This window comes from Ictalurus punctatus, chromosome 17 (assembly GCF_001660625.3).
Source record: "Ictalurus punctatus breed USDA103 chromosome 17, Coco_2.0, whole genome shotgun sequence".
Lineage (NCBI taxonomy): Eukaryota > Metazoa > Chordata > Actinopteri > Siluriformes > Ictaluridae > Ictalurus > Ictalurus punctatus.
Window position 1 is genome coordinate 1,614,427 of NC_030432.2, and position 27,912 is coordinate 1,642,338.

Sequence of the window (27,912 nt, forward strand, 5' to 3'; positions counted from 1 at the left end):
CACCAGAACAATGAAATGTGCCATTTATTGATGATGGGTAATTTGGCCCGGCCATGCCCCACCCCTTACTTTAAACCCCGAGACTCGTCTGGCTTCAGTACATATCATCAGTGCTGAGCTGGTGCTATTTACACCTCGGGCTGAACGTGGCGAGGTTTATGGCCCATAAATTGAAACGGCCTGAGAGGTCCTTTGAGGAACTGCGTGTTGAATTCACAGAGGGCGAGATGCAGAGGTCACATATTTCAAAGTGCAATATTAGGATGGTGACTAAAATGCTAAGCGTTCTTGTCCTGAATAGAGTGTCTCTTCAATGGGTCAATGCCTTAGAGATGGCATATAAAGGACATATGGTATGGTGCAAAATTGTACGATCATGATTCGGAAGATGACTTTTATTGTCGTGTATCAAGATCCAATGCGGGTTCTAAATCCGTCTTTTATTTTTAGGAATGAAAAAAAAAATCATTATCTTACAGATCTTATGAAACATCTAAACGCCCTGCTTTGTTACTTTAAACTTTTGTTGAAAGTGTTTTACTGTACATTTCATTTACAAAAATACACACCCTTCACATGAATAACACCTGATATGGAATAGTTGCTCAATTAAATGTGGCAGACAGGGTATCTGATCTATGAATAGTGTAGCTCCAGTCAACAATAACTTTGCCTCTCTAGGGATCTCTGAATAGTACTGTTTTCATCATTTAATAAAGTTGTGTGTAAATGTTTTTGTAGGCCAAAGCGAACTAAAACTTCTCAGCAGATAAGCAAACGTTTTAGAGATTTTTCTTGCACTCACGTGCACATTGTGATAAATGCCAATCAGTCATAAATTATTGAGTGCATTCAAGGATTTAGTGATGGGCACAAACGCCATAAAAGGCAAAACTCACAAAGAGCTGAAAGATCGCACCTTGAAGCGCTTCCTGCTCTAATTCTTCCAGTAATGCAGCTCAGCCACTGAGGTGTGTCGGCTACCATAGACACATACTAACTGTTCCTCATTTTATTGTGCACCATTACATTTGTACTTATTGAACAGCTAGTCTTATGTGTCTTAATCTATGGATTTCTTTCGGATGGCCAAATTCTTTCCATCTTTTCATAATGGATTTAATAGTGCTTTGCGCGACGTTCACACTGAACAGCTGAAGTACTTGAAATTACAATTCTTTACGATTTTTATTTGTATATAATTTTGCTAACTATTTTAAATGCTCCCCCTACTTCAGTATTACGGACTATGCAGTGTAGGTTCATGGCATATAATCCTACAAGTCCATTTCAGTTGTGCATTGTGGGGAAGTTCAAGGGAGTGAATACTTTTGCAAGCCACAAGCTTACTTTTGCAAATAAACAAACATGTTGTGGAGCATCTATACATCATCTATACTAAATTGTGAAAGTGGTAGCTCAGTGATTAAGGCGTTGGGCTACTGCTTGGAAGGTTGTGAGGTCAAACCCTAGTACTTTCAAGCCACCACTGTTGGGCCCTTGAGCAAGGGCCTTAGCACTCAACTGCTCAGATGTATAAATGAAATAAAATGCAAGTCGCTCTGGATAAGGACGTCTGCTAAATGTCATGAATGTAAATGTAAGAGTGTTGGTGTGGAAGAGTGATATAACATTCAAGTTGTGAAAAAACTACATCATTATTCAAAATGAATTTTAATTGAATCGAACGTGAGAAAGTCCACCATCTCTTCTAATGTGTACCCATGGTAGTTTCATTTGAACCAAAATAACAGTAACAATTTAGCAATAGTGTCTCACAATGACGGTAAGAAAAATGTAACGCTCGCAGTGAAGGAGTAGGTCATTTTTCTGAAATGGAGATGAGTAATGTTGCAACAACACCACAATATTATACCGATGTCGAGTTTGGGATCAAATTTGTCCATTGAATTAACAGAACAGAAGTGAGAGTCTGAAGAAGTGCATCATTTATACAGTCCTCAGTGAAACCAGCGTGTCTTTACATTCGGTGTCGGTCTTTCAGTGTCTAAAGCATCTCTAAAGCTTCTCTGAAGGTTCAGAGTGATTCATTGTCCTTTTATTGTGGTGGAATAGCGCCAATACAGCCATTCTGTCTGAAATAAGTGCAGGATGAGAAATGATCATTACTGACCTTGAAAGGATGCGAGACTTAAATATTTTAGATGGATTTTACTTAATTGCACACAAAATCCATTTGGACTGTGCTGTGCTTTTCTTGTTCATTTGATTTTTTTTTTTTTTATATCCTGTAGATGAACTTTATCACTGCTAGGCATAATGATTAATGCGAACCTCTTTTTTCCATCACTAATAGTTGTCTAGCTTGACGTCCTCTTACTATTCTTACAACCTCAAGCTAATATACTGTAGAGTACATTGCATAAGTATTCACCCCCTTGATCATACTTCATCTACACAAAATAAAACATAATATTGCAAGTAAAATCCTCATCCCCATTGCAGTGAAATGCCTAAATTAGTTCTGGTGCAGCTCACTTACCATGAGAAGTCACATAGTTGAATTCTTGGTTGCTTCTCTGACTAATCCCTTCTTTTTGGTGAACGACCTCCTCTAGGCAAAGTCGTGGATGTACCATATTCTTTCCAGTTTTTTTTAAATGGATTTAAGCTTGCTCTGTGGGATGTTAAAAGATTGTGATGTTTTTTTTCATACTTTTCTATAACTCTGTCATGAACTTGTTTTGATGGTGCCTTGATCTTGGTGATGCTTTTTGTTTAGGTAACACACGCTGGGTTCTCCCAGGGGCAGGTGCATTTATATTGAAATCATGTAACACTTTCGACGTCGTTGAACTAATGATGTGACTCCTGATGGCCACTGGTTGCCCCAGACATAATTCAGGGTTTTCACAGCAACAGGGGTGAACACTTACGCAATCACAAATTTTACAGTATATTTAAGTATTAAGTACAAATTTTTAAGTATATTTTTGCAAACTATATATGGATTTCTTCCCCCACTTATGAGTCAGTTCCATGTTGTAACACTAAAAATGTTGAAAAAATTTAATGGGGATGAATACTTATGTAAGGCACTGTAAAAGGAAAAGAGATGACAGAATTTAGTTCACTCAGAATTTAGCGGATGAAATGTTTCAAGCTGTAGATCAGTGAGTATCAATGTTTTATTTAATTTGCTGTCATTTGTCTTGTCTTTTACTGCAAGAGATGAACATAAGGCCATGTCGCAATGCTTTTCTTAATTGCCGTTAAACAAGGTAGTGAGTTTCATTTTTCTCCTTGGAAGGCCACCATTTCTTGTGCAAAAATATTGCTGTCTTTCTTTGACATGACCCCAGTCAAGAGGAAAAATAATTAGCCTGCTGTAATGGAGGTGGTAATGAAAACCAAATGTCTTTTCGGGATGAGCTTGGGGATGGGATCTCTGAGTTGAAGGCCTGTCTGTGTAAGGAACCTCATTAAAAAAAAAAATCATAAAACGTTCAAATGTATTAATTAGTTTCATAGTGTAATCAGCTTAAGACTTTAAATTAAAGGGAGTTGTTGTTGATTTCCTCCTAACACCCAAGGCTGACTTCATGGTCACATTAGTACGAAGGTTGAAGATGTAAATGGCAATGCTAAAATACTAAAATTCAATACATTTTTATGACTAGCATACAAAGATAAATGTCTTAAGAATCCGATTTGTAGAGAAGAACTTGGTCATGGCCACACATTTAGACTTTGAAAATGAAAATGTCCAAACATTAAGAAATGAATGGTTTCCATCTGGTTCTTCTTGCTCCCTTCATTGGATATACTTTGAAAGAGTTCAGTGAGGATTTCCGCTAGAGCCGAGAATTTTAATAAGGTCAGATGTATCGAGAACTTGTCTCCTAAGATGTCCTTCAGATGTTGTGTGTGGCTCTGAAAGGCTCCATGGTTTTATTGATAGAGGCTGCTTCTACTGATGCCAGCCAATGCTGCTTACTTCCCTTTTGTTGTGGTGATTGTGATGGCTTTTGTCGCAACATCAATGAAGGCTCCAGGGTTTAGATAAAATCCATGATACATATATTGTGACATGGACTGTATAACAATGAGGCTTTGCATTACTGCTATGTAGCTCATTCTACATTGGAAGTACCAGTTCACAGGACAAAGTTTGTCCTTTGTAGAGCAAAAATAAAATGGAAATTTAGGTTTCATGGCTTTTATGAGTTTCTGGAGCTGGATTGGGTCGATCTGATGATTTGGAACTTATGACAGAATGAAATGTTTAGAAAAAACTCAGGTCAATTACCTCAAAACCCATATATTCTAATATAATATATATCCTCAGAAACGGTTCCAATAGAATTAGGGCAAATGCTAATCCTACATTGGAAGTACGAGTTCTCTGGACACAGGATGTCCTTCCTGTTTTTTGATGTTGTGGATATGAATGTTGACTGATTTAAATCGCTTGATCATGTGATTTGTTTTGTTTTAATGTTCTATGAGTAATCTTCCAACAAAAAGCTTCCTTATTAAATCGGGTTCCAGGCAGAACCCTTGTAGGAGATAAAGAAACCTTAATTTTCCAATAAAACATATAGAATCTCTCAAGAATCCTTTTTTTTTTTTCGTGTACCAAATACAGAGAAGCTAAATGTTAAATGCCTGACAGTTTCTTCTTTCTTTAAAGACGAAAATAATAATCAATAACCTGTAGTTTGTACAGCAAACTTACCCAGTTAATATATAAAATGGCTTTTTTAAGGTTTCACTGGATAATTAAGTGTTTTTAGCTTCCAAAGTGGGGCTCTACATGAGCCATTTAAAGAGTGTTGTTATTAATGGGATGCACCTAAATTAGAATTATACCACAGCGCTGTTGAATTCTGCATTGAAGGTGTTTAATTTTCTTTAACAGCAGCTCTGACAGAAGTGTAGCTGCAAATCACAGTGTTGTGAATGTTATCATTTCTGTTTAAAAGCTCATTCACAGGCACTTCTATGGCAGATGGCCCACGTAAATGCATTTCAGAAATATGTGTCATCATTGAAATGGTAAAGTCTTCTTTAAAGGGATGTTTAATAAAAAAAATTTAAAAAAAGATTAATAGTTGGGGGATTGCCGTGGTTTAAGAGGAATAAAACATGTCAGGATGTGCAGTTATAGGAAAATAAACAACCTCTGGGTAGCAACAGTAACTCCACTTCATCAAACTGCCGCATTGCTGTTGTTTTTTTATTGGATTTTGACCACTTACTTACGTAACTTATATGCTTACTTACATAAGTTCTGGAACTGTGGCATTTTGCATCAGAAGCAGAGATTGATTTTAATAATCTGGAGAACAGGGGTCTTCCCTAAAACTGGACAGTTATGTTCATTTCAGATTTTAGTGGTGTTTAAATTGGGGGGGATCAATATTTAGTTGCACATCGACTGTGTTGCCTGACATCGACCAACTTGTCTCACACTTTAAGACCATAATATGTGTCAGAGCACGTGCTCAAAGAGGTGCTTGTTGCTAGTGATCATTGTGTAATTGGCAATGTAGGTAATTTTCTTCCAGATGGATCTTACACGAGGTCAACTTCGGCTTGTGCGCCATGATAGCCCAAATGCCTGATAATGAATGCTAATTTTCCCCAAAAACAAAACTTCAGCTACAACAAAATAGAATCAGGCATTTTTAAGCTTTTTCCTTTTTTTAACGCAAAATTAAATTGCTCTGAAACACTTTCAAGGAAGGCAAAAAAAGAGCATTGCAAAGAAAACATGTTTTCATTCTTTCCACATGGAGCTGTCAATCACAGCCACAGCTAACGATTTTTTATTTTTTTGCTCCTGACCCATTCTTTTGCAATACAAAGCAGCAGTCGTTTTAGCTCCTCAGTCTAGCTGCTTCCTTGTTTTGTTCTGTGATGAATGCAGCTCCCATCAGAGCCTTTTATACCACAGAACCACTGGAGTCCCATCTATAGACTACGTTCAGCAACTTCGGGCTGCAGGAACGACCCCAATCGCGACCCCAATCAGCCGATGACTGTGCAGGCCTGGCTGTTGGCTAAACACAGATCTGGTTGAGGAAAGTGAGCTTATGAGAGAAAGAAATACAGAAAGAAAGAAATAAAGACTTAAATCCATTGGTGATCAGTGGTGTTGGTGTGAAAGAATGATGGAACATTACAGTTGTGAAAAAACTACAGAAATTAAATTGTAAACTCGCCTTTCTGTAAAGCCCAATGTTTATTTAATCAAACACAGAAAAATAAAAACAATTTTAAAGAAGCCCATTTCTCCTAATATGTTCCGTTGGCAGTAATTCAGGTTTTACCAAGATGGCAGTAAATTGACGTATAAAGTCTCACTAGTCCTAGAACCATCCATGTCCAGAACATCAGCACTTTCAACATAAGATTCGGATTCATAAGAGTCCGATTGTTAAAACAGATGTATGTAAAGTAATGATACCAGAATTTTGACTTCAATACTAATACCAAGTTTAAGATCGTGATTGTCTATGAAAATGATAGTAACAACGGTCATCATCTGAACATCCAATGTTTTTTTAGATTGAGCACAAAAAAATACAATAAAAAACTTTTCATATGTTAAATAAAATAAAGAAGTACGTATGTACCAATGATTTGGAGTTTGTGCCACACACTTAGCCAGTTAATACATACCCTCTTTCTCAAAGGTTCTTCACAGGTTCACTAGATAATTAAAGGTTCTTAGCTTCCAAAAAGTGTTCTACATTAATCCCTTAATGGTTCTGTCAGAGAAGTCTGCATTTTGTATGAGCCGCAGCTAAATTAGGAATAAACAACCTATGAAATAAGGCTAGGAATAATGGTGAGGCTTTGCATTACTGCTGTGTATTAGGGGAAATGCCTTATCCTTCACTAGAGGAGACCACTCCCATCAGACTAGAAATGTTTCATCGTAAGATCAAGGTGATCAGGCAGGAGAATGTTGTTAGTGATTTGCAGTTACGCTTCCCTCTAAATAGAGCCAAAAATGTGAACATCCACAAGCAACTGTCTGGAGTATCGATGTAACAAGAACTGCATAAATGAAAAGTAAATGCCATCCTGGGGGTTCTTTTGTTTGCATATTAACATTAAGACAGATGTTTCTCCTTTGCAAGCTTATAAATAGTTATTTATTAATAACAGGAGTGGAGTGTGTCAATGTGGGTGTGCTGCTGGGCCCACGGCTGGTGCACCAGAGAGGGCTCCTAATTACCCAATGTGCCGTTCGCCTTAAAACCCAGCGTAGTTGTAGAGGAGCAAGAAATTAGCTCTTTTTTTTTTATGATTTTTTTTTTTTGGCAATTTTTTGGCAAAAACAATGACCTTGAATAACAGCGAGGCCAAAGCAAGCAGTGTGTTTCAGTAACAGTTTAACACTTTTACATGTGTAAGGCACAATGAGGACTTGAGGGGTGGTTAAAGGTCTGTACTAGTCCTAGGACTCAGAGGGAACTGAGTAAGCCTCTAATCATCACCTGATCAACTCTCATTCGATGAATACTGCCTCACTCTTAAATTACCTGCAAAATTGTTTAAGGCAGTACAACCTTAAGTTTCGGTGAGTGATGCCCATCTGCTAGACACTTCAGTGTTCATAGAAGGTTTTTTACTCTCATGTAGGCCGGGAATAAGTAGTTTTTACTTTCATGTAGTGGGAGTAGGCGGTATTTACTCTCATGTAGGCGGGAGTGGGTGGTTTTTACTGTTATGTAGGCGGGAGTGGGCAGATTTTACTGTCGTGTAGGAGAGAGTGGACGGTATTTACTCTCATGTGGGCAGGAGTGGGCGGTTTTTAGTCTCATTCGGGTGGGTTTCCACATGCATTTATGCATTCAGTAAAATAACTGACATTAGCAAATGCTGCTACTGATGCTACAGCTGCTACTGAATTAGCCAAGCCAAGCTAATTCAGTAACTGTTATATGCTGTTGAAGGGAAAACAGTTTCTGCAGTGTGTCTCTGCTCATGTATATCACATTAGAAACCACCCCCACCCTACCCCACATGCACAGAGGCTAAATAAACAGGCTAATATTTGAGTTTGGCTTAAGCTCAACCAGTCATGTAATTTTCATCAGTTTGACCCTCGCTAGTATCGAATGCCCCTCATCGATCGTACCTCATCACAGCTTCCCTCCTTAGAACAGGAAGTGCTTAATGAGGGGACACATCAGAGCCGTGTGACCTCTTGACCGCTACAGCTTGAGAGCAACTGATGAGATTCACTCTTATCTTCTACCCGTAATTAAACATTGCTGAGAGGACCCTGACACAATTGTGTGTGTGTGTGTGTGTGTGTGTGTGTGGTTGGTTGTAAGCTGTGTGTATATATGTATAGTGTGTGCATGTGTTGGTGTGTTTGTGCTTGCTTTTGTGTGTCTGGTTATGTGTGGTTGTCTATTGTGTGTGCAGAGCTTTTTGATGACTCACAATTTGAGGTGTAGAGGATCAGACACACTCACTCTCTCGCTCTCTCTCTCTCTCTCTCTCTCGCTCTCTCTCTCTTCACTTCAAACTGTGATGGAAATGCACCATCAAGAGTTGCAGAAAAAAAGTGTGTGTATGTGTGTGTGTACTTCCTCTAGACATTTTGATCCTGCGTTTACGTGAAAATGATGGCTGGTATTTGAAGATTTGAAGCCTGCTCTCCTTTTTCTGAATGTGTGTGTGTGTTATACAGGAGAGCAGTATGTTCAGCACTGACCTCTGACCTGCTCATTTGACGAAGCCACACTCATGGTCTGTGTGTGTGTGTGTGTGTGTGTGTGTGTGTGTGTGTGTGTGTGTGTGTGTGTGTTACATAAAAGTTATCTATTTCCTATCAACCAATCGAATAACTTTGGTTATGTCAGGGGCGGAGTTAACTGAAACCTCACATTACTGCAGACATACTATGTGACTATGAGCCTCTTCTGTGTGTGTGTGTGTGTGTGTGTGTGGACAGAAAGCATCAGAGGTGAACCAAGCCTGGAGCAAGAAAAAAAGAAGTGTGTGAAATGAAGAAATGAAGAGGGTGAATGAGCAAGCGGGAGTGGTTGCGTGTGTGTGTGTGTGTGTGTGTGTGTGTGTGTGTGTGTGTATCCCTTCATAAAGCATGCAAGCTCACACTCCAGCCTGTGATATGATTTCCAGTGCAGTGCGTATCGATTACGGCTCAGTACCTCCTTCCTGAGAGACCTGCATTTTCTGTGTGTGTGTGTGTGTGTGTGTGTGTGTGTGTGTGTGTGTGTGTGAGAAGCGTGAGAAGCCCCCCAGCGTCTGTTGTGTTCCTCTGTGAAATTTCAATTAGAAAGAACTTTATCACCCATTGCCCCTCGGAGACAACACCACATCGTGGCTATCAATAACAACAGACCTGCATGTCAGAGCCTAGAGAACTAACACACACACACACACACATACACACACACACACACATATACAAACACACGCCCCTTTCCCTCAGTGTTTTATACTTATAGTATGGAAGTATTTAGAGTATATCAGATTCTCTCCTCGTCAGCGGACTTGAAAGGCGTAAATCTTCAAATCGATTCTTTTTTTTCCCATTGTGAGCTGGATCTAAACATCATCCCCTATGGTATTTACAGGTTTGGAGACTAACGGAATCCTAAAACGTCGACTCAGCTAGCTTGTGTAAGCTTTTGAATCGTCAAATGCATCCAGTCCAATCATTCCACAGCCACGGTGCTGTTGAATTCTTGAATCTGATTGGTTGGAAAGTCTGCATTGTATTTGTACGAGCACATGGCTCAGACAGTAGTTTGGACTGTAATGTTAATGACACGTTTATATTAATGAGCTTGCTCTAATGCATTAGCGTTTCTATAGTAACAGCTCATTCACAGGGACTTGTACAGTGGGCACTCCATATAAAAATAAACAGATTTACAAAGCTAAAAGTTTTCCATGTTTATTTAACATTTATGGCAGTATCTAGTGCCAACTGAACATTTAGACTTTTTGCACTTTCTTGGTAACCCTAACCCTAAACCCCAACCCCTAAAGCTTACACCTAACTGCTAACCCTGACCTAACCCTTAATCCCAACCCTTAACCCTAAACCTAAGCCTTAATCCTTAACCCTAGCATTTAAAAAAATGTTTTCATTAACTTAAAGAGGTTAGTGAGGGAACGACTGATGAATGTAAATGTAACTATAAATGTTAAAACTACTGCTTGTTAGTCGTCGTAAGACAAAAAATCAATGTTGAAGAGAGAATAAGATTAGATGTAGTGCAATTATTATTATTTATATATATATATATATATATATATATATATATATATATATATATATATATATATATATATAAATGTACGCATACAGTGCCTTGCAAAAATATTCAAACCCCTTAAAAGTCTTGAGATTGATCTGGATTACAAATATTTTGGGCAGTGACATTTTATTTTAAAAGACTGACTCCTAAAATTAATTGTTAATGGTTCACTAATTGTTAATTAAAATGCTGGCTAGAACAATCTGTGTGAGTAGAATCTGCAATCCAGATGAATCGGATGACTTTTAACAGGGTTGAATGAGGTTACTGCAACCAACACAAAATTGTGTATTTATACATATTTCAGACTTGCTAGCTAGCTCAATAAACGAACGAAAATAGCTCTATTCTAAAAGAGAACCTGGGATTTAGTCCTGGTCTGAACGTTTTAGACAACCATGGCAACAATAAAATATATATTTTTTTAAAAGTCTTCAGATTGCTCGTGAAATTTGTTAGGAGACATAAGTCAGTTTGCACAACTGCCATTTCCGAAGTGGACTTCAATGCAAGGTGCACCTGTAAAAGAATTTTGAACAATTCTTTCATACCAAGTCAAAAGTTGAATTGTTGTAGACAAGAGCTAGTCGTGCTATTTTTTTTTTTTAACTGGGTCATGCAGGTGTGGAGACAAACTTATAAAAAGCTGACCCACTGACCACGCCGGAGGCCAAATCTTTTTCATGTGAGAATGGCCAATTTCCAAAAAGTCTGGTTTTTTTTTTGTCAGTTCCATTAAATACTGTTATGTTGAATGATGGTGCTTTTACACTCTTTTTTAAAATTACTGTAACCGTAGTAACTAGCGTCACCTACCTATCTAACTAACTAACTATCCCACAAATAGGAGGTAACACATAGGCCAAATTCCCTTAATCATTAATAACATTAGGTAAGACCAAGGAATATAGCTGTGATGTGCAGCAAAAGGTTGTTGAGCTTCACAAAATGGGGTGTGTCTATAAGAAAATTACACATGCAGTGAAAATGCCCATTTCCACCATCAGGGCAATAATTAAGAAGTTCCAGTCAACTGGAAATGTTATGAATCGACCTGGAATTGGACGTGTGTCTATATCGTCTCAATGCACTGTGAAGAAGACGGTTCGAGTGGCCAAAAAATCTCCAAGGATCACAGCTGGAGAACTGCAGAAGGTAGTTGTGTGTTGGGTCAAAACGTCTCCAAAACTACAATCTGAAGTCATCTACATCACCACAAGGTATTTGGAAGGGTTTCAAGAAAAAAGCCTCTACTCTCATCCAAAAACAAACTCGAGCGTCTTCAGTTTGCCAGACACTACTGAAACTTCAAATGGGATCGGGTTCTATGGTCAGATGAAACCAAAATAGAGCTTTTTTGGCAATAAACACCAGAGGTGGTATTGGTGCACACAGAGAGGTAGCCATATGGAAAAGTATCTCATGCCCACAGTTAAATATGGAGGTGGATCTTTAATGTTTTGGGCTGTTTTTCTGCCAGAGGACCTGGACATTTTGTTAGGATACATGGCATCATGGACTCTATCAAATATCAACAGATATTAAATGAAAACCTGACTGCCTCTGCCAGAAAGCTTCAAATGGGTCGTGGTTGGATCTTCCAGCAGGACAATGATCCAAAACATCATCAAAATCAACACAGAAATGGTTTACTGACCACAAAATCAAGGTCCTGCCATGACCATCCCAGTCCCCTGACCCGAACCCCATAGAGAACCTGTGGGGTGAACTGAAGAGGAGAGTCCACCAGTGTGGACCTCGAAATGTGAAGGATCTGGAGAGGTTCTGTATGGAGGAACGCTCTCAGATCCCTCGCCATGTGTTCTCCAACCTCATCAGGCGTTATAGGAGAACACTCAGAGCTGTTATCTTGGTGAAGGGAGGTAGTACAAAATATTGACTAAAAGGGTTAACATTTATGGAAGGAGTCTCCAGTTTCAATTTAAGAAATCTTCGGGAAATTGGGTGACGTACTTGAGAACTTGTTTCATTCCAGGACATTAAATGTAACTACAAATGGATTAAAAAAAAAGAATGTTGTTTTGTTGTTCGTCTGTAAGCAATGTAAACTTTTCAGAGATTTAAGAGGAGCAAACAAGCTGTTATTGGAAAATAATTAATGTCCGTTGATTATTTTCCTATAACATCATGATATGAAGTGTTTGATTCTTTACTATAAGCAGAAAACGTGCTTCCGATACAGCCGAGGTTATAAAACATGGCAGAGCTTTCCATGCTTCATCCGTGGCAGAACATTGGAGTGGGCGGCCTCTGATTCCCATCATGCCGCAGGGGTCCGACGCTAATCTGAGAGGAGGAAGCTCTGGGAGAAACAGAGAATGACAGAGAAACACCGCAGGGTCTCGGCCTACATCTGTCCTTCCTTTCCTCTCTCTCTCTCTTATACACTCACAAACACACTCACACTCACAGTGTGTGTGGGTTGGCTTGTAAGATAAGCAAATCCTTTCATGTGATATAAGTAAGCGTGAGGCAGCTGATTAAGAGAGCCTACGGAGAAGAAGAGCGATGGAGAGAGGTGCGAAGACAGAGAGAGGGAATTGAATTTGAATGGGTGTGGAATGAAAAAAAGGAGAATCATGAAGGGAGAAGAGAAATAAAACAAACACAAGGACACCAGCGATATTGTGTGTGTGGGGTGGGGGGGAGTTCAGAGAGAAAGAAATTGAAGTAATGAAAGAGACTGAAAAAGGAAGGTGAATTAAATGAATGGGGGAAACAGAGGGGAAGAGAGGGAAATAAAGTGCCGAGATCAAGCTGCTAGTTTAATGGTGAGGATGCACACACACTATCCACAAAATGCTAAAGTAAGCCTTCCTTCTCTTCAATAAAACACCAGACTTTGTCAATCAATAGAGCTCCACATAGTCACTAGGAGAAAGACAAGAGCGTCTGTCTGTTCATTGCTACTCCATGTCTGTCCACCCGTCCATCCTACTCATGCGCTCTTCGCTTCTTTCACTTCTTTCTTTGCGCCCTTTGTAGATAAGACAAAAAAAAAAAAGACTGAAAGGATGTCCCAGATAAATTGCAAAGAAAGTTTTTACCACTGGCTGTGGAAAAGTTAGTGCATAGTCATAAGAAAATAATCAATGACGGATGGATCGTGTGATGAAGTGGAGCATCCCGAGGATTAATGTTTTCCTCTAACAAAACATCCTGGAGTGTTTTATTCCAATGATAAGTTTTTTTGTGTGTTTATAAATAGCAGCACACGTCATAGTTTTTATCCTTTTGTCGTTACATTTAACATGTGGAACAAGTTATCGCTTAGCAGCTACTGTCTAAACAGTTGTTCCTGCACCAGCCTCTCTTTTATTTCTCTCTATTGAAGACACGGTTAATCATGCTACTGATGCTGGAGACTCCGTCCATAAACATAAAAAAAAAACCATCTAACAATTTACACAGGTTTTTTTTTTTTTTTTTTTTTGTATGGAGCGTCCTCCGTCCAAGTCCCTGTGAACAAGCTTGTTACTATAGAAACGATAATGTTTTTTTAGAAAGTTAATGAAGACCTTCTGACCAAACGAATAAACCTAAATGACAGACTGTAAGACTGAGGTGTTTTGGTTAAAATGCACCGTTTGAGAATTTTTAGGGTTGGTTAACAAGAAAAAAAAAAAAAAAAAAAAGTCCAAGACACACATTTCAAAAGAACTACAAGACATTAAGATCATATTCTGTCGCAGGAGTCATGTTTCATTGCAAAGACACTAAAATCGATGTGATGCTTGAAGATGGTGTCCGCTGAATCAAATCAGACAAGTCATCAAAAGAAAGTTGTGATATATGAAATATGAAGAAGTGGTTAGTTTAGCACAGCGCACCAACGCTCTTTGTTAATCTAAATTAACATGAAAATGCTAAATAATGTGCACAGTGTGCTGCAAATGTCAAACAATTAGGCTAGGTAAACAAATTGAAAGGAATACAATACTTGATAGAGTCAGCTATGTGGCTATGGTTCATGAGGTGCTTGTAGTCATGCAAGCTAACGCTAGCTAGTATTTGTAGTCAGTAAAACGCTAAGGCTAGGTAAACACAGCATATTTGAATGACTAGCATAAGTATTTGACAAAGTAGTAAACCACACCGCTAATGCTAACATCATTCGAGGAATTTAATGTTATTTGTACATGCCTAGCTAGCCAGTGATTGATACGGTCATATTACAAGCTGTATTTTTAAAAGTTACCTCATCAGTCAAGATCATAATATCACTAAATATAACGGGGGTGGGGGGTGGGGGGGGGGGGGGGTTGTTGATATCCGCACGATATCATATTGAGTAATTACATCCATAAACATTGCAGAAGCATTTAAAATTACGTGTTCGTTTGACAAAAGTCCAGCCACCGAATCCATTCAACACTAAATCCATTCACCATGCCATTTCAGGGAACGAATGTGACTCAAGGCTATTTTGGGATCCAAATCGATACATGGATTTCTTTTGGCACACTTTAATGCAATACTCTGCCGCTCGGCCAGTTTGATTGAGTTGGCTCTTGACAAGCAGACAGCGTTGAGCGTTTCAGACTCGTTCGATTGCTCACGCATCCTCCAAGCCCGGCTTGATATATGATTTTTTTTTTCTTCAACATGTCAAGACATATCAAGTGTCTCACTGGGCAATGGATATGTACTTTCGCAATAAATAAAGATGTTTTATTTATAAGTGTGGAAGTCTTTCTTTTATTTAACTTCATTTCTTCTTTGAGTGCAGATAATGCCATGCTGTTTTTATTTTGTAATATTGCAGGACGATTGCTGGGCTTGAATGATGTATAGTAGGAGTTTGTGCACAAGCAGTGCGAGAGGTTTATTTTTATTTTCTTTCGCCGCAGTGTCTCAGCGAGGACCTCTCCGTCTTGGAAGTGAAGCCGTTCCCAATGGAGCCAATTTACTCCACTTCGGCTATTATCAACAGCCACACCATTTTTTTTTTTTCTTTTCAAACTTTTTATTTCTTGATAAAATATGGCTCTACTTATGCTACTCATCGTAGTTGTACAGAAGCTCCGCCTTTGAGTTAAAGCTCAAAACTACGCCCAAAAATGGCAATCTTCATAAGCACCTGTAATGATCGACAGCTGCATAGAAGTTTTGAACTCGCCGATATTAACTGACACTCCATGGAAGCTCCATCTCCCTCCCACCATCTCCCATTATTAATCTTTCAGTTTTCCCCCTTGAAGTATATGTCCTCGCACCTCGGTGTCCTCACACTTTGTAAACATTAATGTGAAACAAAACGTATTAATGTATTTCCGACTTAGCTAACATTAGGCACATACTGCATATAATGTAGTTAACGTCTTTTAACTAGATTTCTTAGGGATGCCACTGAAAAAAATCTTACCCCTCTTCGGTTGGTTGCTGTCATGTGATTGGGGAGAGCTAGTTAGTGGGTATAATTTTACAAATGAGCCCATTGGAAGAAAATGAAGTAAAACAAAACAAAACAAAAATACAGTTTGTTTTCCTCAACCAATTTCAATAGATGTCTTTTGTTTTGTATTGTTTACTGCATATTAGCCCCACCCCTTCCCAGGACTGCTCATTAGTACTTTTCATGGTTCTTTGTTAGAATTCAGCACTTCAGACGCTAGCTTTCAGATTTGAACCGGCTAGATCACAGGTGAATCGACCACCATACTCTCGAGAGTGGTTTTCCACAAACAAAGCCCATGACCCGAGACCTCTGATTCGAGAATTATAAGACACGTTGGGATTAACTCTTCCTGTTGCACTAGCTGGTTAATTAAAGGTCAGGTGCACGCACTCTTTTTCCTTTTCTACCTTCTGCTCATTAACCTCACAAAATCAATATGTTTGCTCGGAGCAACCTATCTCAATCCCGTCTCAATTGTCTTTTGAGTGTGTGCGAACCTATTTTCTTGCATGAAGTTCAGGACCATCACTCATGAAGCGATGCCTGAATGCTGAAATATATTCAGCCTGGTGAACAAGAGACAAAGAGAGAGAGAGAGAGTGCGTGAATGAAAAAGGCTCTGGAAGCTAAAGCTGCATGAATTGCATGTCAGATGAAGTGATATTAAAGGTGGCGGAGCGGATCATGGAAAATAAGCTGTTTAGCGCCACTTTCGTCTGTCTAACGATGTTTTTATTTACCCGTTTGTGAGGCCACACTTGCATGTTTGCCGCCTGTCTGCTCTCATTCACGCTTCCTGAGTGTGTCTCTCGTTGTTTTTGCTTATGATTATTCACGTCTGGCGAGTTTCAGGACCTTGCCCAAGGACTCCGAGTCTCATTAGCGAGAAAAGCAAGCAGCACCAAATTGTAGTAAGGTACACAAAAATAACACATTAAATGTGTATCTTACCATTTTCCAGCTACATTCATCCATCCATCCAATTTCTATACTGCTTATCCTACACAAGGTCATGGGGGAACCTGGAGACTATCCCAGGGGACAGGGCGGGGGATACCCTGGACGGGGTGCTAACCCATCACAAGGCACAATTGCACACAGACTCGCACAGTTATTCAAACACTACGGACAAATTAGAGATGCCAAATTAGGAAACCGGATTACCTGGAGGAAACCTCCAAAGTATGGGGAGAACATGCCATCTCTGCATACACAGGGCGGAGGCAGGAATCAAACCACCAACCCCAGAAGACACTTAGCTGCAGCTGAGATTCGGCTCAGCGACAAGATGACAGTGGGAACGCTGAAGCGTTCTGTTTGAGAATAGCATACAGATGATGAGGTGAGAAAGCTGGACAAACTGAAAGACTAAAGCACCGCTTCATCACTCAGTTTAGGATGATGAATCGAGGGCTAAATCCTACCTCACCACTAGAACAGCATTGTGGGTAATATAGGAAACCGTACTATGTCGAGGACAGAAGTATAAAGCTATTTGGACACCACTGAAGATCAGGTATAAAGATTAACACGCAAAGTGTATTTTTCCTTTAACTTACTTAACAACTTCCCTTTTTTCTACATTTAAAATGAAACACTTGAGCGCTAGCTCTAGCATGAATGAGTTTAGAAAAAAAAAAGGCAAGGTTAATGGAGCTGAATCTAACATCACATACTTTAAAGGACTTTTTAGAAGCAAGGGATTGTCACGTTGATCGCATGATTTATCTTCCCGGTTGCCGAGGGAACGCTTTGTCTTATCACGTTAGTGCTCTATTATAGCTTCTTTTCTTTTTTTTTCAGTCCGAGCAACTCGATCTAGCCCAGGCCCCTTCGGCGACGGCTTTCATTCGATTATCTCCCGTCGGAGGCGCGGAAAGAAACGACTCGGCATAAGACATGATTCATGGCTTTCCAGCAGATCTTATAACTATGTATTAGCATCACTGTCACAGTACATACGCCGTCTCCACCTGTTTCATTTTCCACCCTCTTGTCCGTGGGATTGTTTCCAGAAAAGGAAAAAAAATGAAATCGCATGCATAATTGGTTGAGTGGTCACAAGTAAAAAAATAAAATAATAAAATAAAAAAAACAGCAACAAAAAAACAAATCTGAATCCCGACTTCTCCTTTTCTCTCTTTCCTTCTGCCTCCTGCTGCCGTCAACCCCTGGCTCTGTTGTGTTCTGCTTCCTGATGCAACTCCAGGTAAGAGAAGCTGCCAATTTATTCACATGCCAAACTTCAGTTCATGTTCGTTACTTAGTAAAGTTCACTCCCATTGACCCAAACTGTCTCTTCAGACTTGAGAGCAATGCAACTGCGATGTTTATTTTAAAACATCGAACTATCTTCTGTCCGTCTGAGTTATTAGAGATATAACAACATTTATGCAAATCGAGCAATTTAAAAACGAATGCAAACCCTTCCCTTTCTTCAGGTGTGTCTCTTATGCACTGGTATCTGAAGAGTTTTTTGTTTGTTTGTTTGTTTGTTTGTTTGTTTGTTTGTTTAATTCGTACTTGCTTAGTAAAGGATAAAAACAATTTAGCAAAAAACATCCACAGTCAACATTTTCTATCCCTGACTTTTTCAGGTTTAAAGGGCACCTATTATGGTGACTAATTTTGTTTAAAAGTGTTTTGGTTTCATACATGCATCCAAGGTCTAAAAACACTTTAATGTGCACATTATCAATTAATTATCAAATAATTTAAATCGCAGCATTAATTTTTTCCCCCAGTGTCACAAAGACTCTTTTATTGATCCATTCTAAAGGGTTCAATCTAAACCCCTCCTTTCAGAGAGCATACTCTGCTCTGATTGGTCAGATTTCACAGTCATGTTGTGATTGGTCTATCGCTGTCAGCGTGTCAAGAAACACCCACTACCATAACGAGTTTCAGCCCCATCTGTCAGCGAGCAGCCGATGAAGACCAGAGGCGGGGCTTTTTGTGACAAACCTACGTATGTCAGTACAGGAAGTAAATTCTGTAATTACTAACGAGTCGTTTCAGTTGTGCAGAATCGCTTCCTTCTTTTGAGAGTCAATAACTCTGACATAATAACAATAAGTCAGACATTTTACCTCGCTAGAGCTGGGTGATTCTTGAAGACAATTTCTTTTTCAAGATTCTTGAAGACATTTTTGACGATATATGATGGGTATCACAATATACTGTATACTGTAGGTTTGCTAAGAATTGTCTGGCAAAAAAAATAAATTAAAAAAAAATTTGAAAAACCAAATTGAATGATTTTTCATTCAGTTTTTTTTTAATGCCTAGAAAAATAAATTACCACCAAAAAGGAGGAAAAATGAATTCAGTTAAAAAAAAAAAAAGATTCAGTACAAAATTTGAACAAAATCAGCTGCCAAAAAAGATACTACAGTTCCTCAGATATCTCAAAAAACATGCATATATTCTATCATGCTTTTTTAAATATTATATCTTCAGGTGTGTAACCCGATTCTGAATACGAGGACCTTTCCCTGTATAAATATTGACGTAACATTTGGACTTAAGTTACTGACTGATTCGTGGTGTCACTGAAACAAGTACCAGGTCTATACGTAACAGTACTATAGTACTGGTTTTCTACAGTATATCCTAACAGAGCTTCCACTAGTATGTTTTTCCACCTGAACCTTATTTAATGCAAATGTAATGTAAATGTTTACGTGGAACACTTTGACTAATTCTTCCATCGCTGGTATTTTTCAATAAAACTACTGTATATAAAGTGTAGATAAAACTATATGACGTGTAGATCTGATGGTGTACGGACATACTGTAGGCGCATGAGCGAAGAAGGAGGAGCAATGATGCGGTTCTGCTCCTCCACTTTGTACTCGATTCAAAAAGTACGAAATACTTTCAGTGCAAAAGTTCACGGCGTGAATTACAAGGTGCAGTGCAGTTTGACTTTATTTGAAGAGCTACTCGCATGTTTAGTTAAAATCATACACTTTCCGACATAAAAGTTTCTTCTTGCTGAGCATTTACGCTGCATCTACAGGCATGAGAATGTAACTGCTGGATCCTTTAAGATGTAATGAAAAAAATCTGAATACGAAACTTTTTGAACTTCATTTTAATTCAAAATCATGTCAAACTACTTATTTAAAGTATTTAAATCCTCATCGTCATCCTCGCATGTATTGTTAGAGTGTAAAGGTTCTAGTTTTTAATTTGCGTTACACTATATGTATTTATGTTTTTTTTTTGTGTGTTTTTTTTTGAACAGCTGCTCTCAGACTTCATAAGTCATAAGTGAGTTTGGAGTGAAACGGTCCATGTTGAAATCCGTGTTCATGATTTCATGCACATTTAGGAACGTTTAGGACTTACAGCTGCTCAATTTTTTGCTCACAATCACGAGGTTTGTGAACTTACAGGATTTAGGTCACTGTGAAGGGAAATGAACATTTGGTGAATATAAATTCGATTTTTCCATTTGAAAATTCTGAGTTATATTAAAGGGACACCTTGTCCACCTTGGTTCCTCTTCTTCTTCTTCTTGCCTTCCTTCTTCCTTCAGTCAGCTGTTATTGCTCAAAAAGGAAAATCCACCCTGAATCTTTATGATTCAATGGCCTCTCAAATTTGACTGTTTTAGTTTAAACTTATTTCATTGACATGTTGGGTCTATTTCCTTTACATTACCCACAATGCCAATACGGGTGCATTGGGATTCAGCCCTCACTTTATTGCTAGCTAAAAAGAGAGATACAGCTGCGTTTTAGTCCTGTACTTTGTCCAGCTTCTTTCGATATTTCACTTTCGATATTTTCACTCACAGAACCAACAAGTTGACAAATTTGGTCACTTGCTTAACAATAAAAAGGTACTTTTCATCCATCCATCCATTTTCTATACCGTGTATCCTTCAGGGTCACGTGGAACCTGGAGCCTATCCCAGGGAGCATCGGGGACAACGTTTGGTACACCCTGGACAGTGTGCCAAGCCATTGCAGGACACACAATCACATACACACACCCATTCATACACTACGGACACTTTGGAAATGCCAGTCAGCCTGTCATGCATGTCTGTGGTCTAGCGGAGGAATCCGGAGTACCCGGAGGAAACCATGAAGCACGGGGAAAACATGCAAACTCCGCACACACAGGGCAGCGGTGGGACTCAAACCCCCAACCCTGTGATGATGTGAGGTGAACGTGCTAACCACTAATCCACCATGCGCACCGGTACAGTTCATTCCAATTTTTATTTTCAAAGTCTTTTATACATACCTCCAGAACAATTTGGTGTCTGCTAGTTAATGTATTTTTGCTAATAAAGAACACACTTCAAATACTCTTGATCGCTCTTTTACCTGTATTTCCAGAGAAATTTGTTTGTTTGCTAGTCTGTAAATGCATTTTTGTGCTTGTAATACATTCGTGCTTGTGAAGTACAAACTTTTTCACTTGAAGATCCAACAACAAAAAATTGCAAATTTGGTCACTTGCTTAGCAATAAAAAGTTAAATTCAGTCCTAGCTTGTTTTTTTTCCCCCCAAGAACTCGATGTTCCAGACTAATTTGTTGTCTGCTAGTCTGGAAATGCATTTGAAGTGCATTTAGACGCTATTTCATTTACTTCCTATGTCTGCATGGGTGTGTGTGTGTTTGTGTGTGTGTGTGTGTGTGTGTGTATAGAGAGTGTGTGTACAAGTGTGTGTACAAGCTGTGGTAAAAATGGAAGAGGATGTCATACGAGGAGCTGTGCGTTTAAGATAAGGCCCGGCTTAAGTGAGGCATGAAAAGGCTTGACTCTGTATCTCTCGGCCTCGTTTCTTTTTTTCTTTCGCTCTCGCCGCCTTTTCCAAGGAAATTTCTCTCTAACCGTATTTGTCAACATCACAGGTGCGAACTGAGCTGCAGGCGTTCTGGCCGAGAAGTCCAGTTACTGGCTTTAAACATAGCGGACAGGTCTTACGGGGTGTGCGATCCGAGTGTATGTGTGTATGTTTACGCAGGTGTGCCGAGACGCCTCAAGGCAAAACTATCCGTATTTGTTGATATGTGTACAAGTAGGTGTGTGTGTATGGGTGAACTCACAGCCTTGGGTCATTTCCAAACCCTCTTATATTTCCCCACAATCTGTTTTTTAGTGCTTCTCTGATCACTAACACGCTCTGATACCCGGTTCAGGTGTGTATTGTGTCTGGAAGGTGAGCGATCATGCATGAAATCAGGCTACACACACACACACATACACACACATTCTCTTTCAGGGACCATTCTGCACCCTGTAATGAAACCAAATCGATCATTAATCGACAATGTTAAAGGACACGAGATCTACAAATTAGATTACAGATAGTGCCATAGAGTGCGTCACTAGGAATAAACGATAGCATCGGAGCAGCCTACCTTGCTACAAGGTTGATTTTTTTTATTTATTTCTTTTTTCTTCTCTCAGTATTAAATGTGATTCATTTGTAAAACTGAACCCAGCTGAACACTGTAATTCCATATTTGGAATACCAACTGTACACCTGTACCAGCATGATAGACCAGGGTTCTTCAAATCTGGCCCTCGAGGTCCACTGTAATGCAGAGTTTAGCTCCAACCCTAATCAAACTCACCTGAACAAGTCTTCAGGATTACTAGAAAATTACAAGCGGGTAAGTTTGGAGGTTGGAGCTAAGCTCTGCAGATTTGAAGAACTCTGTTATATATCATGCTTCACTGTTGTCAATACTTAGTGGTTAGTACGTTCGCCTCACACCTCCAGGGTCGGGGGTTCGATTCCCACTGTGACCCTGTGTGTGGAGTTTGCATGTTCTCCCCGTGCTGCGGGGGTTTCCTCCGGGTACTCCGGTTTCCTCCCCCAGTCCAAAGACATGCATGGTAGGCTGATTGGCATGTCCAAAGTGTCCGTAGTGTGTGAATGTGTGTGTGATTGTGTGCCCTATGATGGATTGGCACCCTGTCCAGGGTGTACCCTGCCTTGTACCCGATGCTCCCTGGGATAGTCTCCAGGTTTCCCCGTGACCCTGAAAAGGAGGAAACGATATAGAAGATGGATGGATGTACGGATGGACTGTTGCCAATACAAACCTCATTGATAAGCATGAGCTATTGTATAACAATCACAAGCATAATTACTGTAAAATACTTAATTTTTTATTATTTGTTATACTTATATGATCTGTCCATTTCTCAAAATGCATGAATGAAGTAGGTTTCCTTCACCCTATACTTACCTAGGTACCCTAAAACAATTAAGACTGAGATTCAACCCCTTCCCATTATTGACCAAATTGACCCTAAAAAAAAATTGTTTGATATCCATGAGAGCAGAGTATTTTTGTGATTTTTTTTTTTTTTTTTTTTTTTAGCAAAAGATCAAAAGGTTAACAATAAAGACAATTTTGCAGTATTTGCCAATATTAGTGGAGGGCTCTGTATGGACCTTGTAATGGGCTCTAGGGATCAATTTTTGTTCCAAGGAGCTAGGACTACCCTGAAGTTTCCGTAAACAGCTGTATTAACAAAATTTCTTGTGTGCCATGACACAAAGATGGCCATTGTAGTTAAACCAAGTAAAAAAAAATGATAACAAAAAACTGGTGGTTTTGTGATGCCAATCACAAAAAAATAGAAAAATTAAAAATGGTCAAGTAACCAACTTTACAATTTTTGGACCACTTGAGATGGACTCACCCTAAATTGCTGTGGTACAGTATAAATGGAATAAAATCTTACAGCATGGTAACAGTCATGGTCACTATTAAGCCAGCTAATGTTAAGTAAACTCTGTAATATTTGGCTGACCCATGCTCATGCTTTGCCGTTTTCAACCCCAGAAACGGCTCTTCCTTGGGAAAATGAAGAAGTTGTCATAGGAGCCATGAGAAAGAAACAAGTCCTATGGTTCCCGCTTGCAAAACTCTGTATGATGACTCAGCATATGCTGATCTGACAAGCTTAACCAAGGGTTTAACCAGGAATTGCATGGATCGCAATTTGTTTGGACTCAACTACTCACAAATAAAAACAACAGCTCTTGCTAAGTAGTGATCAGCGCAGCCTATTTTGATATATTTCAGTGAACTCTCACTCTTTATCCCTCTTTAAGACTACAGACTATTATTCAGATCAAGCCACACTGCCTTGAAAGCTAAACACGGATCATAATGTAATACCCGAAGATTAAACTGGGGATTTACTTTGCCATTGCTATTTCTGGAGCTTGGCTTCTCCGCAAGGCAACTTCATAAATAAGAACAAATATGCCGTAAATCAGCTGTGTTTTATTCATTCGAGCGGCTTTCTCTTGGGTTATTGTGCCGCGAGAATGGCATTAGATCAAGTCTTATTAAAGAGGCGAAATCAGTTAACATAAACTTCACCGAGTTCAGCGTGCTTAATTAAAAGCTCTCAGCTGGAGCTGCCTTCTCGCTGGCTCACCTCTCCGGGGCGTTGCTCGTCTTACGACTCACATTTCAAGTGTACTATGCAGACTCCATTGGATAGGGAAACAGATGGAATTAATTAACATCGAACTTGCAGAAGAAGCCTCGAAAAAAAATTGCCAATTACTTCCAAGGCATTGAGTTTCTCGCTATCCTTCTCCGCACCATCACAGTGTGAAACATTGGCAAATAAAAACATAATTTTGGGTCTTTAAAAAAAATTGTAGAACTATGAAGATTTTAAGATGTAAATAACGTCTACACAAGTTAGAAATTTGTGCATTGTTGTACACAAGTTGTGATCAGTCCCCTCATCAGGCTCACGTTTATTAGTACAAAAAAAACCTTCTTGCATAGTGAGCACATGCTTGCCTTTTAGTACACTTCACGTGCTTTTGTTTCTGTTCTAGTCCCGTTTCTGGTGGATTACCTGATTGTGTTCACCTGTTCTATGTTAATGTTGTCTTTTTAAACTTAGCTGTTCCTGTCTTTTGTTGCAAAGTCTTACCATGCCTTTTGTGTCCTTAAGACCAAGCCATGGTTTCCTAGTTCTCTTGTATTTCCTGGTTTCTGCCCTTACCCCTCTTCCCATTATAAGAATATGCATTATCCATGTTTCTTACTGTCTGCCTGTTTGTTTGTTTTACCTGTGCCATTGACAACAATTATGATTATTGGACATGCCCTAATAAACAACACACTGAATAGATACACTGCCATCCTGTCACATTCAACCTCACCTTTCAAGCTTATCAACAATGTTTTGCTTTTAAATAACAGCAAAATGTGAATCCATTTTTTATTAGTCTTGGAATGCATTAAAGAGAGCATAATAAAGATATATGCTCTGATATGACTATTTTGCTTGCTAGCATGTGCTTCCTAATTATAACTATGATGATGCAACTCAGCAGGTATTTGTATGTGCTACATAATTTCACTAAATGATCTCTGCCTTAAGAAACAAAGGTAGCTTACTAGTTATATTAAAACTAGCCACACATGAATCAATAATAATAATAATAATAATAATAATAATAATAAAATGTCCATGCTGGAGCTGCTGATGTACTCAGGATGCGCCCAGAGCTATTCTTAAACCTGTTTTATTCCCTAAGCCACTTGAATCAGGTCAGATCGAGAATAGCTAGAGAACATTCATTATCTGGCTGAAGTATGCTAGAAACCTGGAACAAGAAAAAAAAAAAAAAAAAAAAGATCCTCAGAAAGGAACCTTTGCATTTTCTTTTTTTTCTTTTTTCTTTTTTTTTACATTGTTATGGAAATGCTTAAACTTCGACATGAATTTCAGTTCAGGATAAAACAGCATCCTTCCATAGGCATCAATCTGATTCAAGTGAAGACCTGCAGGAACTAATGAGGCCATTCATGGACTAACAGGAAGACAGCATGAAAAAGAAAGACAGCATTAAACATTCCATCCAGAGAACTGCAACTGTCCCCAAACTACACACATTTCTAAATCTACAGCTCTGCAATAGAGTGCTGTTTTCTAAACTAAGCTACAAAAGCTGCCCCATCAGTGCACCATCTGGCTAAACATATTACAACCAAAGCGCAGGGAGAATTTTTTTTCTGTATTCTCAAGTAAATCCATTATTATTAACTAAATAACATAAAGAGCACCAGCCGATGACTTGCATTACAAAAAGATCCCTCAATTATTCTTTAGAATGTTGACAGTACTAGATTTCTTCTAGGGTTCTTAGTACCGTTTCTGAAAGGGAGACCTTCATTGCAGTGGTATGCATAGATCTGGGAAGTGTTTCCCCAGAGAGACAAACTGAAGAACCCTCTAGGGAGCCAGGTTTATTTTAAGAGTGAGGAAGCTGCATAAGAATACACAACTAGGATGACTATACAATAGTGATCAATGGTACAACAGTCTGCAGCAAAATCACAGAACAGACAAGGAAATAAATAGATATGATGAGGCATGTTGCTGTTGGAAAATAACCATGAGGGGGTTGTGCGATGAGTGATACACTACAAAGTTGGTTCTTTACCAGTAATAGCATAAATAATTCAATTCAGTTTTATTTGTATAGCGCTTTTTACAATGGACATTGTCTCAAAGCAGCTTTACAGAAACATATAAACATGGTATACAGATTTTAAGTATGTGGATTAATCCCAATTGAGCAAGCCAATGGGTTATCAAAAACATCTGGGTTATGCATGCAACCTTGTTCCCTGAGAAGGGAACAAGATGTTGCGTTTAGCATAACACTATGGGAGCGCCCATAGTGTTATGCTAAACGCGACGTGGAGTTCCCTTTTTGAAAGGGAACTTCCTAAGATGATATGAGGAAGAAACCTTGAGAGGAACCAGACTCAGAAGGGAACCCATCCTCATCTGGTTAACAATGGATAGTGTGAAAGTAAAGGAAAGTTCATTATGGTTTGTACATGAAATAACCTACAGTTGCAATAAAAATTATTCAACCCCCATTGCAAATCAGGGTTATTGTCAAAATTTACAGACGTTCAGCTGTTTGCAATGAACAAATCAAACAAAAGCAATTTAAATAGTTCAACACAATGAATAAAACTTACAATCAAAATTATTCAACCCCTTCATGGAGAGCATCTTTAGTAGATGCTTGTCATGCTTGCCATAAAGATGCTTTAGTAGAGCATCTGTTACTGTTATGACCTACAGCAAACGAGATGCATAGCCAGACACCAGCTTCTGGCAGCGTTCCTGAGGAATCTTATTCCATTCTTCATGAGCAATGGCCTCCAGTTCAGTAATATTCTTGGGTTTGCGTGCTGCAACCGTCTTCTTCAAATCACACCAGAGATTTTCTATGGGGTTCAAGTCAGGTGACTGTGATGGCCATGTAGAATCTTCCAGGACTTATTCTGTAACCAAGCCTTAGTGGAATTTGAGGTATGCTTGGGATGATTGTTCTGTTGAAAGGCCCAATGACGCCCAAGCTTCATCTTCCTCACAGACGGCATGACGTTTTCTCCTAGGATTTCCGGATACATCAATGAATCCATCTTGCCTTCCCCATGCTGTAGGTTTCCAGTGCCAGAGGATGCAAAGCAGCCCCAGAGCATCACCGAGCCACCACCATGCTTGACTGTGGACAGAGTGTTCTTTCCTCATTCTTCTTCCTCCAGCCATACCGCTGATCCATCGTGCCGAAAAGTTCCAGTTTTATTTCATCGCTCCACAGAACAGAATCCCAAAACTTCTGTGACTTATTTATATGATTTTGAGTGACTTTTCTTGTGCTTTTGGGTCAGTACTGGTGAACATCTTGGAGTTCTGGCATGGAAACCTTCTGCGTTTAGTATTTGCCTTACTCTGCTTACTGAAACCTCAGTGCCGTACACTCACCAGAAGCACCAATGATCTCTGCTACAGAGTTAGTGGTGCCTCGACGGTTAAGGCTCTGGGTCCCTTGAGCAAGACCGTTACAAACCATGGTTCTTTCTATGTTGTGCATCAATCAGTCAATGGAAACTGATTGCAGGTAGGAACTAAAGTTGTGATTAGGGAACTGAAGAAACGTCGAATCACATACGCCATAAGATTGGTCTGAGGAACCATTCAGAATATATAAAATCTCAATTCCAGTGTTGCTTTGTCACTGAAATTGTGGCTCTGTGGTGCTCATGTACATAGAAAATAAATGTTGCTTTTGTTGCATGCTAGTGTTAACGTAGAATAGGATTAGCAGATAGACAGTGGAAATAAAACTGGTGTCAGATCAAAATGGGAGGTTATAACACTGAGCCAAGAAAAAAAGA

General features: G+C 39.2%; 1 protein-coding gene across 2 annotated transcripts in view; it reads left to right on the plus strand.

Annotated features, from left to right (window-relative positions):
* lsamp (limbic system associated membrane protein) overlaps positions 1-27,912 on the plus strand; it is a 241,228-nt gene that overhangs the window by 101,595 nt on the left and 111,721 nt on the right. The window lies entirely within an intron of this gene.